This window comes from Aotus nancymaae, unplaced genomic scaffold (genome assembly GCF_030222135.1).
Source record: "Aotus nancymaae isolate 86718 unplaced genomic scaffold, 86718_ANA_hifiasm-v0.15.2.pri h1tg000003l, whole genome shotgun sequence".
Classification (NCBI taxonomy): Eukaryota; Metazoa; Chordata; class Mammalia; order Primates; family Aotidae; genus Aotus; species Aotus nancymaae.
Genome location: NW_026988414.1, coordinates 44,604,075 through 44,617,066, shown reverse-complemented (window position 1 = coordinate 44,617,066; position 12,992 = coordinate 44,604,075). Strand labels below are relative to the sequence as shown.

Sequence of the window (12,992 nt, the reverse complement as noted above, 5' to 3'; positions counted from 1 at the left end):
CAGCTGGGTAAGAGAGGCTGGAGGAGCAGGATGGCCATGGTCAGAGCACACACTGTGTGTATTTCTAGATCTTTGTCTATATTTCCTCACTAGTCTCCTCAGAATTAGGCAGAGTCTTTTGCAAATTGAGGCAATACCAGGTCTACTAAATGAACCAACGGAAGAAGTCTTGCTCACACATAAGGAATGCCAAGGAAAGAAAGAAACAAACATACTAAATAAACATAAAAATGGGAGACATGAACAGGCGGAGCAGAGGGGCTTTTTAAGGCAGTGAAATGATTCTGAATGATACTGTTTTGGGGGGATACATGACAATATGCATCTGCCAAAACCCACAGAACTATATACAACACAGAGTCAACCCCAGTGTAAACTCTGGACTTTAGCTAATAAGTCAGTTTTGGTTCACCAATTATAACAAACGTGCTGCACTAATGCAAGGTGCCAATAACAGGGGAAATTGTGAGAAGAAGGGGCATGTGGGAACCCTGCACTATCTGCTCCATTTTCTGTAAACCTAAAACTGCTCAAAAAGATAGTCTATTAATTAAGATAAAAAAAGAAGATGCATGTTAACCCTGAGTCATTTATTTAGGGTTATTTAGGGTCATTTCATGATGAAGCAATTCACATAATGTATGGAAGGATAATATGGGGCAAAGGTGATTAAAACAAAACAAAACAGAAAAAACTCATGCTTCTCTAGAAATCTACCCTCATGATGAAAAAAAAAAAAGTAAAAATAAGATAAAATCAAGGAGAAGCAGCATACCTACCCCTGTCCAGGGGTAACTGGAAATTATGGGAGCAGGAACAGCTGCTTAACCAGGTGCCTTTCCTTTCCTGGAGATTCTTCCCCAGAGCAGTATCTTAAAGATTCCTGGTAGACTTTTAACAAAGGTGGGGGTGAGGTTATTGGTGTGGAAGCCCCGACCTCTCCAGATTCAAAAAGATTGTTGTCACTCAACCCATTCATGCAATATACTCTTTCTCTATACTTCAGTGCCATGAGGAAATGCTCAGCACCAGGAGTCGATTCTCTTTTGCTTCTGTAGTTATTGGACTTTTGTTTGGTTTTCCTTCCTCCTTCCTTCCCTCCCTCTCTCCATTCTTGTTTCTAAATTAAAGCACCGGGCTCCACCTTTCTCAACGCAAGTCTTCTGAATTTACAGCCATACATAAAAAAATAAAGCTAACATTCCTATTTCTAGCTAGGAAGAGAAAGATGACAGTGCTGCGGGTTTAAGCAGCATCATCTCAAGATGAAAATGAAGGACTCCATCCTGCTTTGAACAGAAACAGTGACCCTGGTGAGTTAGCTTATTATATCTGGTCACTATTGCTTTATATTTCTGAGTTACATTCTGATTGCCTACTCACATCCCCACTGGTGTATATCCCATGTCAGCTCTACCTGTGAGACGTCACCCCTCCAAAGCTACAGCTGATTGGAACCCAGACCATGCTGAGGGACCAAGCTGGAGCATCCCTTTAGATGGATTAGCCAATGAAAGTCTCCCTTTAAGCATTTGCTTTAGCCATCTACAGGACCAGAGAGGGCAAATCCTGCCAACCAAGTAATAACATTTCTATCCTCTGTCTCCTGCTCCGTCTCCATGCTTTGACCCAGGCAGAGCCCAAAATAGGAGTCAGTAGTGGGAGAAGGAAGTTGAGGAAATGAAGAGGAATTCTACCATATCTCCATGGCTCCATTCCCCTGAGGCAAATAGCCCAACTGTAATCTTAGCACAGCAGAGAGGTGGGGGGCAAAGGGACAGGTAGGAGTCTTGTTTTTGGAAGGTTATTATTTTGGATTGAACTCATTCTCATTACTGAATTGGGATTTTTTTGTGTGTGTGTGTGGGGCTTAAAGAGACATAGACTATTAACTGAGAGTGACTAGAAAAGCCACACTGGCAAGAATTGTATCAAAGGACAAATGGAGGCCCTTGCACTGGGTAAGTTCTTTAAAGGGATAGTAGGAGACAAAGAATAAAGTTGCATTTTGGTTGCTGCACAGGTTATACCCACTGATGAACCAGTTATATGTATGTGGCCACATTTGTTTTAAAAACTTAGTCTTGGCTGTTTTGAAGGGACTGGATTGGAGAGGGCAAGAGTGAAGCTAAGAATCTAAAAATTGGTGTTCCAGTATTCCAGTTGAGACATGACTACAGAAATGACAGCAAAGATAAATGAAATCTAACATGCAACCAGAATGTAAATGCAATAGAATTCGAAGGATGGATTGAAAGTAGGGGTGGGACAGAAGAAATTATTAAGGATTGTTCTAAGTTTCTGAGCAACTGGATAAATCTCAGCAGAACTGCGAGCTAGAGACCCCTGGAGGAGAAGCAGATTTGGTGTAGGGAAGAAGAGACCTCTTATAAATCCCAGCCTTAGCTGGTTCCTGAGGCTATTTTAAAATAGCCTTCCAAACAGTTTTCTTTGAGGTGTCTCAATGAACAGAAGGCCAGTGCTGGAATCTGAGATGTATTTTGAAAACTGACATATGTGTTGGCTGGACTTAAGCTTTCATTTAGCTTAAGAACAACAAATATCTTGGAGCATCTCCATACCATAGCTAGTTCAATAAATCTGGAGTGGGTTCTAATGGAGGAATACATGTGATCTCTCTGACGGCTGCTTCCCCAGGGAAAAGCTTGCTTTTCAAAGCAGAGGATGTTTGCCCACTCTTGCCAATAAATGCCAACTTCTACAGATACAATTAAATGGCTTCAGAGAACTCTGGACCATGACTGTGAATAGCCATGATTCCTGGCAGCAGGCAGGGAAGCTGCACATATGTCTCTCAGTGTTCAGAACAGAAACATCTGTCTAAAGCCCCAAGGCCTTGGTGGACGCAAGCAGCTGTGAACCCGGGGGGCTCATTCATCTGAACCAGACTGCTGCAGATGTCTGCAGCTGCTGAGAGCCCGTTCTGAAACTCATGGCCTCCATTCAACTAGGGCTGGTCAGTGGGATGACCCTGAGGATTCCCCACATGAGGCAAGACCCACTTCTTGCCTGAGCACAGCTAATATGAGATTAGGTTTAAAATGTCAGACTCTTGAACAAAAGGCAGTTTATCTTGGCTCCTGCTACTGAGGTTATACTCCCTATGGCCTTGGATTTGGTGATAAAGAACCAGTTACACATGGTGTAGTTTTCAAAGTACTGCCTCACTACTTAAATCAGCAACATAAACACAAGGTGACACGGTCACAAGGTTTTTCCTCCCCAGTGAGTCAACTGCATGCAGGCCTTCCAAGCAGCTGCCTGTCGGAACTGCTGCTCAGATCTTTGAAATTCTTACCCAAAATGAGAAAGAAATCCTGTAAGACAGTTTAGCTGAATGATACTCTAACCACAGTTTTATTGTTTTTATTTTTTTTGAGGTGGAGTCTCACTCTGTTGCTCACGCTGGAGTGCAGTGGTATGATCTTGGCTCACTGCAACCTCTACCTCCCAGGTTCCAGCAATTCTCCTGCCTCAGCCTCCCGAGTAGCTGGGATTACAGGTGTATGACACCATGCCCGGCTAATTATTATATTTTTAGTAGGGATGGGGTTTCACCATATTGGCCAGGCTGGTTTCAAACTCCTGACCTCAGGTGATCTCCTGCCTTGGCCTCCCAAAGTGCTAGGTTTACAGGTATGAGCCACTGCGCCCAGCCTTCTAACCACAATTTTAACGTCCTGTGGAATAAATAAATTTAGAAGATGGTTTTATGTGTGTGCATAATATGTAAAGACAAAAATGCCAGTTTTCTCTCAAAATAGGTTAAAAGTGAAATAGTATTGTTTGCTGTTAAAAAAAATTATAAAACATGATTTAATTAATGTCAATTTCCTGGGTCTGAAGATAGCTCTAAAGTTATATAATATGCTAACATTTGTAGAAGCTGGGTGAATGATATATGGAAACTGTGTACTTTTTTTTTTTTGCAACTTATGTGTAAGTCTAAAGTTACTTTGAATTATAAAATATAATTTAGAAAAATTAGGACTTGGAGTCTCTGAGTCTTCCCATTCATTATTCTTCTCTGTGAAAGTGTTCTTTCCCATTAAAAAAAATTAATCTGGTCAATTTTAGATGGGATCATTAAAAAATAAATGAGAGGCACTTACATTTTATATCAGTGTAGATTTTGCATTAATTGTCTCAACATGCTAGCAGAGCCCCATCAGCTGATTGTGTGAGAAAACCCTCATTTCTCACTTCCAAATGGAAAAGGTCCTGGTAATTTGAATGGATTTGGCTTTAGATCTAAAACAACTGCATCCTCTGGGGATGAGCAAGCAGACGTGTAAGCATCTCCTTAACTGAAGAGCTGTTGCTGAGGAAAATAAAATTTCATCACATCTGGTTTTAAATTGCAACGTGAGTGGATTTTATCACTCACACAGATTTCAAAATGGGATTTTATGCATGTATTTATTTAGGTAATTCATGCAGACGTATAATTAGATTTGCTTTTCGTATGCTGTCACCCCAGATTATCTGTAGGTGATCCTAAAAGGAAAAACATTTCAAACATTGTTGATACCTAGACTAGCAATATGCTTTTGTCCTCTCAATGCATGGCAAAAAAATGAAATCAGTTTCCTGATCGAGAAAATGATTTTGCAGCATATACAAGTATTATTAAATTCTGAATAATTACAGTTTAATAAACTCATGGAAAAGGTTTGACTATTGCAGTTAAGCATTAATATATCCCCTCATGATCTTGTAGGACCTCATACCTTAATTATAGAAATGCTTAAGGATCACTTAACAAGACAAATTTAGTAAGTGGCATATCAGGGAAAAAAGAGCTTTTCTTGGATTTGAGCAAATTCTGTAAAATGGCAATAGAAGAGGACTTCAGAGAATCTGGTCTAATCTCCAAGTTTGGGATTTTTAGGAAGTTTAAATGGCTGGTGCTTAATTTGATGGTGGGGTGGGCTGCTAGATTCCTTTGACAAACTGAGAAAGCTATAGATATTCTACCCATAAAACACATTCTTAAAGACTTTAGATACCAATTGGAGGCTTTTGTGGAACCCCTGGAATATTTTTTTTTTTTTTTTAAGAGATAGGGTCTTGCTCTGTCACCTAGTCTGGAGTGGAATGCAGTGTCACTGCAGCCTTGACATCCTGTGCTTAAATGATCCTCCGGCCTCAGCTTCCTGAGTAGCTAGGACTACAGGCATATACCACCATGCCCAGCTAATTTTTAAGTTTTTTGTAGAGGCAGGATCTTGCTACATTGCTCAGGCTGGTCTCAAAGTCCTGGCTTTAAGTAATCCTCCTGCCTCAGTCTCCTGAAGAGCAGGATTACAGGCATGAGCCATGAGGGCTAGCTCATTTTTCCTTTATTTTTCTTCGTAAAACAGAATAAAAGATAGCCACCACTACAAGTCTGTGAATGTGTTTATGACTATTAGAATAAGGAGGGGACACCTAAAGAAATACACACACTAAACTGTTACCTTTAGTTACATCTGGAGTTTGGAACTGGTGTGGGATTGAAGGGGAAAATGAAACAATGTTATTGAGATTTTAGACACTTGGGATTGCTTAAATTATCACTATGAAGATACAGGATGTATCACTTTTGAAAGTCAAATGCCTGAAATGAATATATGAGATGGAGAGAAAGAGAGAGATACCCTCTGCTTTAAATGGACCGATAAAGTTTCCTTTAAGTGATCTTATTACAACTCCTCTGCTCATAGCCTCCCTGCCCCCAGCTCCAGGAATCAACAATCCTCTTCCTTGGGATTTAAAAAAAACACCTTCTAAGCCTCCCAGCTTCTGCTGAAAATCCCCAAGGGAAAAGAAAAAGAAAATGCTAGTACTTTGGACTCTAGCAGCAAAGGGATGTTGGAAAAAACCAACATGTAGTGAGAACCTCACAAGTACTTACATACATGAGCTCATGTGATCCTTATACTAACCCTCTGGGGTTAGAAAACAGAAATACAACCCTCCAGCCGGGCACAGTAGCTCACGCCTGTAATTCCAGCACTATGGGAGACTGGGGTGGGTGGATCACGAGGTCAGGGGTTCAAGACCAGCCTAGCTAACATGGTGAAACCCCATCTCTACTAAAGACACAAAAAATTAGCTAGGCATGGTGGTGCATGCCTGTAATCCCAGCTACTCAGGAGGCTGAGGCAGGAAAATTGCTTGAACCTGAGAGGCGGAGGTTGCAGTGAGCCGAGATCGCGGCATTGCACTCCAGCCTGGGCAACAGGGTGAGACTCCGTCTCAAAAAAAAATAAAAGAAATAAGAAATACGACCCTCCTAGCTTAAATCAGGTAAACTTAGATACCCTGAACAGACCAGTAACAAGCAGCAAGATTGAAATGGTAGCTTAAAAATTACCAACAAAAATAAGTCCAGGACCAGATGATTTACAGCAGAATTCTACTAGACATTCAAAGAAGAATTGGTACCAGTCCTTTTGACACTATTCTACAAGATAAAGAAGAAACCCTCCCTAATGCATTCTATGAAGCCAGCATCACCCTAATAACAAAACCAGGAAAGGACATCACCAAAAAAGAAAACTACAGACCAATATCCTTGATGAACATAGCTGCTAAAATCCTTAACAAAATATTATCTAACCAAATCCAACAACATTTTAAAAAGATAATCTACCACGATCAAGTGGGTTTCCTACGGGGGATGCAGGGATGGTTCAACATCCACAATTCAATAAATGTGATTCACCACATAAACAGTATTAAAAACAAAAATCATACGATCATCTCAATTGATGCAGCGAAAGCACTGGACAAAATCCAGCATCCCTTTATGATTAAAACGCTCAGCAAAACTGGCATATAAGGGACATATGTTAATGTAATAAGAGCCAGCTATGACAAACCCACAGCCAACATAATACTGAATGGGGAAAAGTTGAAAGCATTCCCTCTGAGAACTGGAACAAGACAAGGATGCCCACTCTCACCAACTCCTCTTTAACATAATACTGGAAGTCCTCCCCAAAGCAATTAAGAGAAAGAAATAAAGGGAACCCAAATCAGTAAAGAGGAAGTCAAACTGTCACTGTTTGCTGACATGATTGATTTACCTTGAAACCCTAACTCCTCCAAAAAGCTCCTAGAACTGACAAAAGAATTTAGCAAAGTTTCCGGATACAAGATTAACATACACAAATCAGTAGCTCTTCTATACACCAACAGCAACCACGGGGGGATTCAAATCAAGAACTCAACCCCTTTTACAATAGCTGCAAAAAAATAAAATAAAATACTTAGTAACATACCTAAGCAAGGAGTCGAAAGACTACTATGAGGAAAACTACAAAACACTGCTGAAAGAAATCATAGATGACATGAACATATGGAAACACATCCCATGCTCATGGATGGGTAAAATCAATATTGTGAAAATGACCATACTGCTAAAAACAATCTACAAATTCAATGCAATCCTCATCAAAATACCACCATCATCTGCACAGAATTAGAGAAAGTAATTCTAAAATTCATACGGAACCAAAGAAAAGAGCCTGCATAGCCAAAGCAAGACTAAGCAAAAAGAACAAATCTGGAGGCATCACACTACCTGATTTCAAACTATACTAAGGCCATAGTCACCAAAACAGCATGGTACTGGTATAAAAAAAGGCACATAGACCAAGGGAACAGAATAGAGAACCCAAAAATAAATCCAAATACTTACAGCCAACTGATCTTTGACAAAGCAAACAAAAACATAAAGTGGGGAAAAGACACCCTTTTCAACAAATGGTGCTGCGATAAGGCTAGCTACAAGTAGGAGAATGAAACTGGATCCTCATCTCTCACCTTAAACAAAGATCAACCAAGATGGATTAAAGACTTAAATCTAAGACCTGAAACTATAAAAATTCTAGAAGATAACATTGGAAAAACCCTTCCAGCCATGGGCTTAGGCAAGGATTTCATGACCAAGAACCCAAAAGCAAATGCAATAAAAACAAAGATAAATAGCTGAGACCTAATTAAACTAAAGAGCTTTTGCACGACAAAAGGAACAGTCTGCAGAGTAAAGAGACAACCCACAGAGTACGAGAAAATCTTCACAATCTATACACCTGACAAAGGGCTAATATCCAGAATCTACAAAGAACTCAAACAAATCAGTAAGAAAAAAAAATAATCCCATCAAAAAGTGGGCTAAGGACATGAATAGACAATTCTCAGAAGAAGATATACAAATGGCCAACCAACATACGAAAAATGCTCAGCATCACTAATAATCAGGGAAATGCAAATCAAACCCACAATGCGATACCACCTTACTCCTACAAGAACGGCCATAATCAAAAAAGAGTAGATTTTGGTGTGGAAGCAGTCAACAGGGAATACTGTATCTACACTGCTGGTGGGAATGTAAACTAGTACAGCCACTATGGAAAACAGTGTGAAGATTCCTTAAAGAACTAAAAGTGGAACTACCATTTGATACAGCAGTCCCACTACTGGGTATCTATCCAGAGGAAAGGAAGTCATTATTCAAAATATCCTTGCACACACATGTTTATAGCAGCACAATTCACAACTGCAAAATCGTGGAACCAACCCAAATGCCCATCAATCAACAAGTGGATAAAGAAACTGTGGCATATATATACAACGGAATACTAGGCAGCCATAAAAAGGAATGAATTAATAGCATTTGCAGGACCTGGATGAGATTGTAGACTATTATTCTAAGTGAAGTAACTCAGGAATGGAAACCTAACATCGTATGTTCTCACTGATATGCGGAAGCTAAGCTATGAGGACGCAAAGGCATAAGAATGATACAGTGGACTTTGGGGACTTGAGGGGAAGAGTGGGGAGGGCAAGGGATAAAAGACTACAAATATGGTGCAGTGTATACTGCTCAGGGGATGGATGCACCAAAATCTCACAAATCACCACTAAAGAACTTACTATGTAACCAAATAACTTATGGAAAAAAAAAAAAAAAAGAAAAAGAAAATAGAAAGGTCAGTAACATCTACCACTGACCCAGAGCTTGACAACAGCAATGATCATATCTGTACTGGGAGGCCTTTATCATCTATGAGGGGCAACCTTGCACCTACCTTCTTTCTACAGTGAAGAGAGGTATTCTCACCTCCATTTTACAGGCAAAGAATTAAGGCACACAGCCCTAGAGTGAGTTAAGTGAGAGTATAAAGTGCAGATCTTTTTGCTCACTTTGGGTGCTCTTTTCAAATCATGCAATTCTTTTTGTTTTTTTCATTTGAGACAGTCTCACACTGTCGCCCAGGCTGGAGTGCAGTGGCGCAATCTCAGTTCACTGCTGCCTCTGCCTCCTGAGTTGGAGCAATTCTGCCTCAGCCTCCTGAGTAGCGGGGACTACAGGCATGCGCCACTACGCCTGGCTAATGTTTGTATTTTTAGTAGAGATGGGGTTTCATCATGTTGGCCCGGATGGTCTTGATCTCCTGACCTCGTGATCTGCCCATCTTGACCTCCCAAAGTGCTGGGATTACAGGCGTGAGGCACATCGCCTGGCCCAAACCACGCAGTTCTCTACACAACAGCCAGAGTAGTTCTTTTATAAAACACCAGGGGGATTACTTCACATTTCTGCTCAGCGTCTTCCACTGGTTTCTCATCACCCTCAGAATAAAGTCCCAACACTGTGCTGTGGCCTCACATCATTTGTCTATCTCCGACTTCCTCCATTTCCACACTCCAGCTGCACTGGCCTCCTTGCTGGTCCTCACACATTCCAAACATGGTCCCACCCCAGGACCTTGATATTCACTCTTCCCTCAGCTTGGAATGTGCTTTCCCCAGATGCCCAAGTGTTCTCCTCTCATGTCATTCAGGTGTGGCTTCAATATCTTTGCTTTCTGCCCCTACTGTATAAAATAGCACTCCTCACTCTCTAGTTGCTTTTCTTCATAGCCCTTATCACCACCTGACATCTATATCTGATTATGGCCTGCCTCTCCTCCCCACTCTCAATGCAGATATAAGTTCAGTGAGAATGAGGACTTAGTCTTTATTGTTCTCTGCTGTGTCCTCAGTAAGTATCAAAACAGTGCCTGGAACCCCATAGGGGCTCCATTAATATTTGCTGAGTGAATAAATGAATAAATATATGAATACGTGAATGAACGCTACCTCTTCTCAGGGCAGTAAGTTACAAATGGAAAATAGTGAGGATCGAATATTCAACTCAGTTTGCAAATCTGGGACTGATCTTGCCTTCCAAATAGGTGGCCGGCTGAGCAATTTACATTTCAGCTTTCATTTCCCAGTATTTCCTGAGTTCATTCATTTAATCTTCCCTGTAATAAAATAAAACAAGAATCCCCCATTAACTGCATAAAGTTCAGTCCAACTTTAATGCTTTATTTTCAGAGGAGACTTTTACAATAGAGCCATTTGGTAAATGTGAAGTATGCTCAACACCTATCTTGGTTCCATTTCTCTAATTCTGTTGATATAGTCTGACCAAGGTTTATAGACACCCTATAGAAGTTAAAGTTATTAATGGAATGTAACCAAGATGTCGTATTTAATCAAGACAGCTGAAGAAAGATAAAACCTGTCCGATTTTATCTTTCTTCAGCTGTCTTGATTAAATACGACATCTTGGTTACATTCCATTAATTTAAAATAAATAAATATTTTTATTTGTTTTCATGCATTGACGATATGTAGTTTTATGTGTTGGCAACAATTTCAGGGGAGTGATGCACTTCTTAAGCTTTCTGTATGACAATCTTCATGAGATCAGTCTCTGATGAATATTAATGACTTTCAAAAGATTGTGTCTGGAAGAGATAATCCTAGGTCTTGTTGAAGCATGTATACCACAAATTCTACTTTGCCTGTAAATTCCAGTTACAGAAACAATGTATCAGGAAACACTATATTGTTATCTTTAAAAATTATTAAATGTACACACAAACATTTAAAAGATGAATCTTGAAAATTAGTTTGCTATGTCCTGAATCTAGACAGAAAAAAAGAGAATATATATCTGGTATGTCTTGATAGGGTCTGGAAAAAAGTGTTGTTCAATTGTTAATCTGGGAAGAAGGTGAATATTAGAAAAACTATCCCAATAATAGCGAGCATGAAATCTGAAAATGCTACAGAGCTGCAGTCCACATGGAGAACCAGAAAGAACACTACATAGGGAGTCAGAATACTCATGCTGTTCAATAAAGCAAACATTTTTGTTGCCGACCAACTGTTAGGCACTGACCTTGCCAGTGACTTGGGGTAAATCATTTTACTACACTGGGCCTCAGTTTTCTTATCTGCAAATTGAGATGAATTTTGCCCCGCTAACTTTACATGACAGTTATGACAATTAAGGGTGATGAATGAACTGCTAAGCATTAAAAGTCTTCTGGTTATTATTAATATTATTATTGCAGGTAAATATAACAGTTTCACCTGTTCTGAGAATATCTTTGGCCCCCACACATGACTTTTTTTGTGATGGCAATATTCTTCTTTTTTTTTTTTTTAATTAACTTACCTAAGATTTAAGTCACTTCTTGTCCCAAGCAAGCAACTGTTAGTATGATGGATAAACTAAGCCATTCTCACCTTTACTTATACCCTGATCCTTGAAGAAGGTATAGAGTATTTAGTATGGAGCTTTTAAAGAGGAAAAACAACCAATAAAGTTGGATTTACAGTTATCTGACTTCTGCTAATCTCTTTAGAAAGTGTAACACTTAGGCCATAACACTCATCACATGTGTAATAACTTGTTTAATATCTGTCTTCACCACAAGACTAGAAGTTACAAGAATTGTCCACTCTTTCAAAATGCAATGCCTTCATATGGTAGGCAAAAATACAGAACAAACATATTTGTTTAATGAATGAATAAACTGAGACTCTGTTCATCAGAGAAAAGTACCAATTATTTAGCTAGATCTTATTACAAGCCAGGTGCTAACTCATTTAATCTTCTCAACAACTATATGAAGGAGGTGCCCACTTTACAGGCGAGGACACAAGGACGCAGAAAAGTTAAGTTACTTTCTCCAGGTTATACAGCTAGTAAGTGGTGGAACTAGGACATGAACTAGACAGGCTGGCTTTGGAGTCTGCCCTGAATCACAAGGCAATAACAGAGTAAATGTCTACGCATGCTGACTACATATGCATTTCAAAGCTCTGCCTTCATGACAGTTAATCATCACGTGCATTGAGTTAGCCTCTTGACGTCTCCTATGTTTAGGTATGAAGCTGTTAAACAAGAGAATAAAAAATAGAAAAAGGACATTTACTGTTTTGTGGCTTCTTAAAGATAATAAGACTAAATTAGACAATGAACTTAAAAAAATGATAACCCTGATTTAGAGGTTCATCCCAAACATCCCAATAACCATGACCAAATGAAGCCATGTTCCAAGACGTGCTGGCCACTGACACAGAATACTATGCATGGGGCTCAAACTGAAGGCCCAAGGAAATACAGAGGAACAGGGCAGGCCCCCAGTGAGTATCTCATTTCAGGTCAATTGCTTTTTGCTTTCCTTCTCCCATTTACTTCATTTCTCATCGGTTCTTATATGAATCAAACCCTAGGACCATGGGGGGAAGATCAACTCTGAGGGACTTTTGCTATTGCCAAATCCAGTGAAAGAACCAGTGGGGGCCAGTCACAAACTGCATGGGGACCCATGACTACTCAGTCAACATGACTGCTGCCCGGCCCAGTGGCAGCTCAGCAGAGCCTCTGAAGACCACCAGCAGAGACTCTACAAAGGGCAAATGCTGATGGTGAGCTTAATGGAATAATGCAATTTGTACTGGCCATCAAGCAAAGAATATACCAGACTGGAAAGCCAATCTGCAGTCAACTCGTACATAGTGAGTTCCTACCATTTGCCACAGATTAGAACACAAGACTTATGTTGGTGCATCAATGGTAGCCATCCATGTTCCATGCTCTTGCCATAAGAACCAGAACTCTAGAGAGAAGGTCC

At 40.0% G+C, this 12,992-nt stretch overlaps 1 protein-coding gene across 3 annotated transcripts in view; it reads right to left on the bottom strand.

The window, feature by feature from the left end:
* The window catches only part of MOB3B (MOB kinase activator 3B), a 203,659-nt gene that overhangs the window by 80,011 nt on the left and 110,656 nt on the right, over positions 1-12,992 (bottom strand). The gene's annotated exons all lie outside the window — the stretch shown is intronic.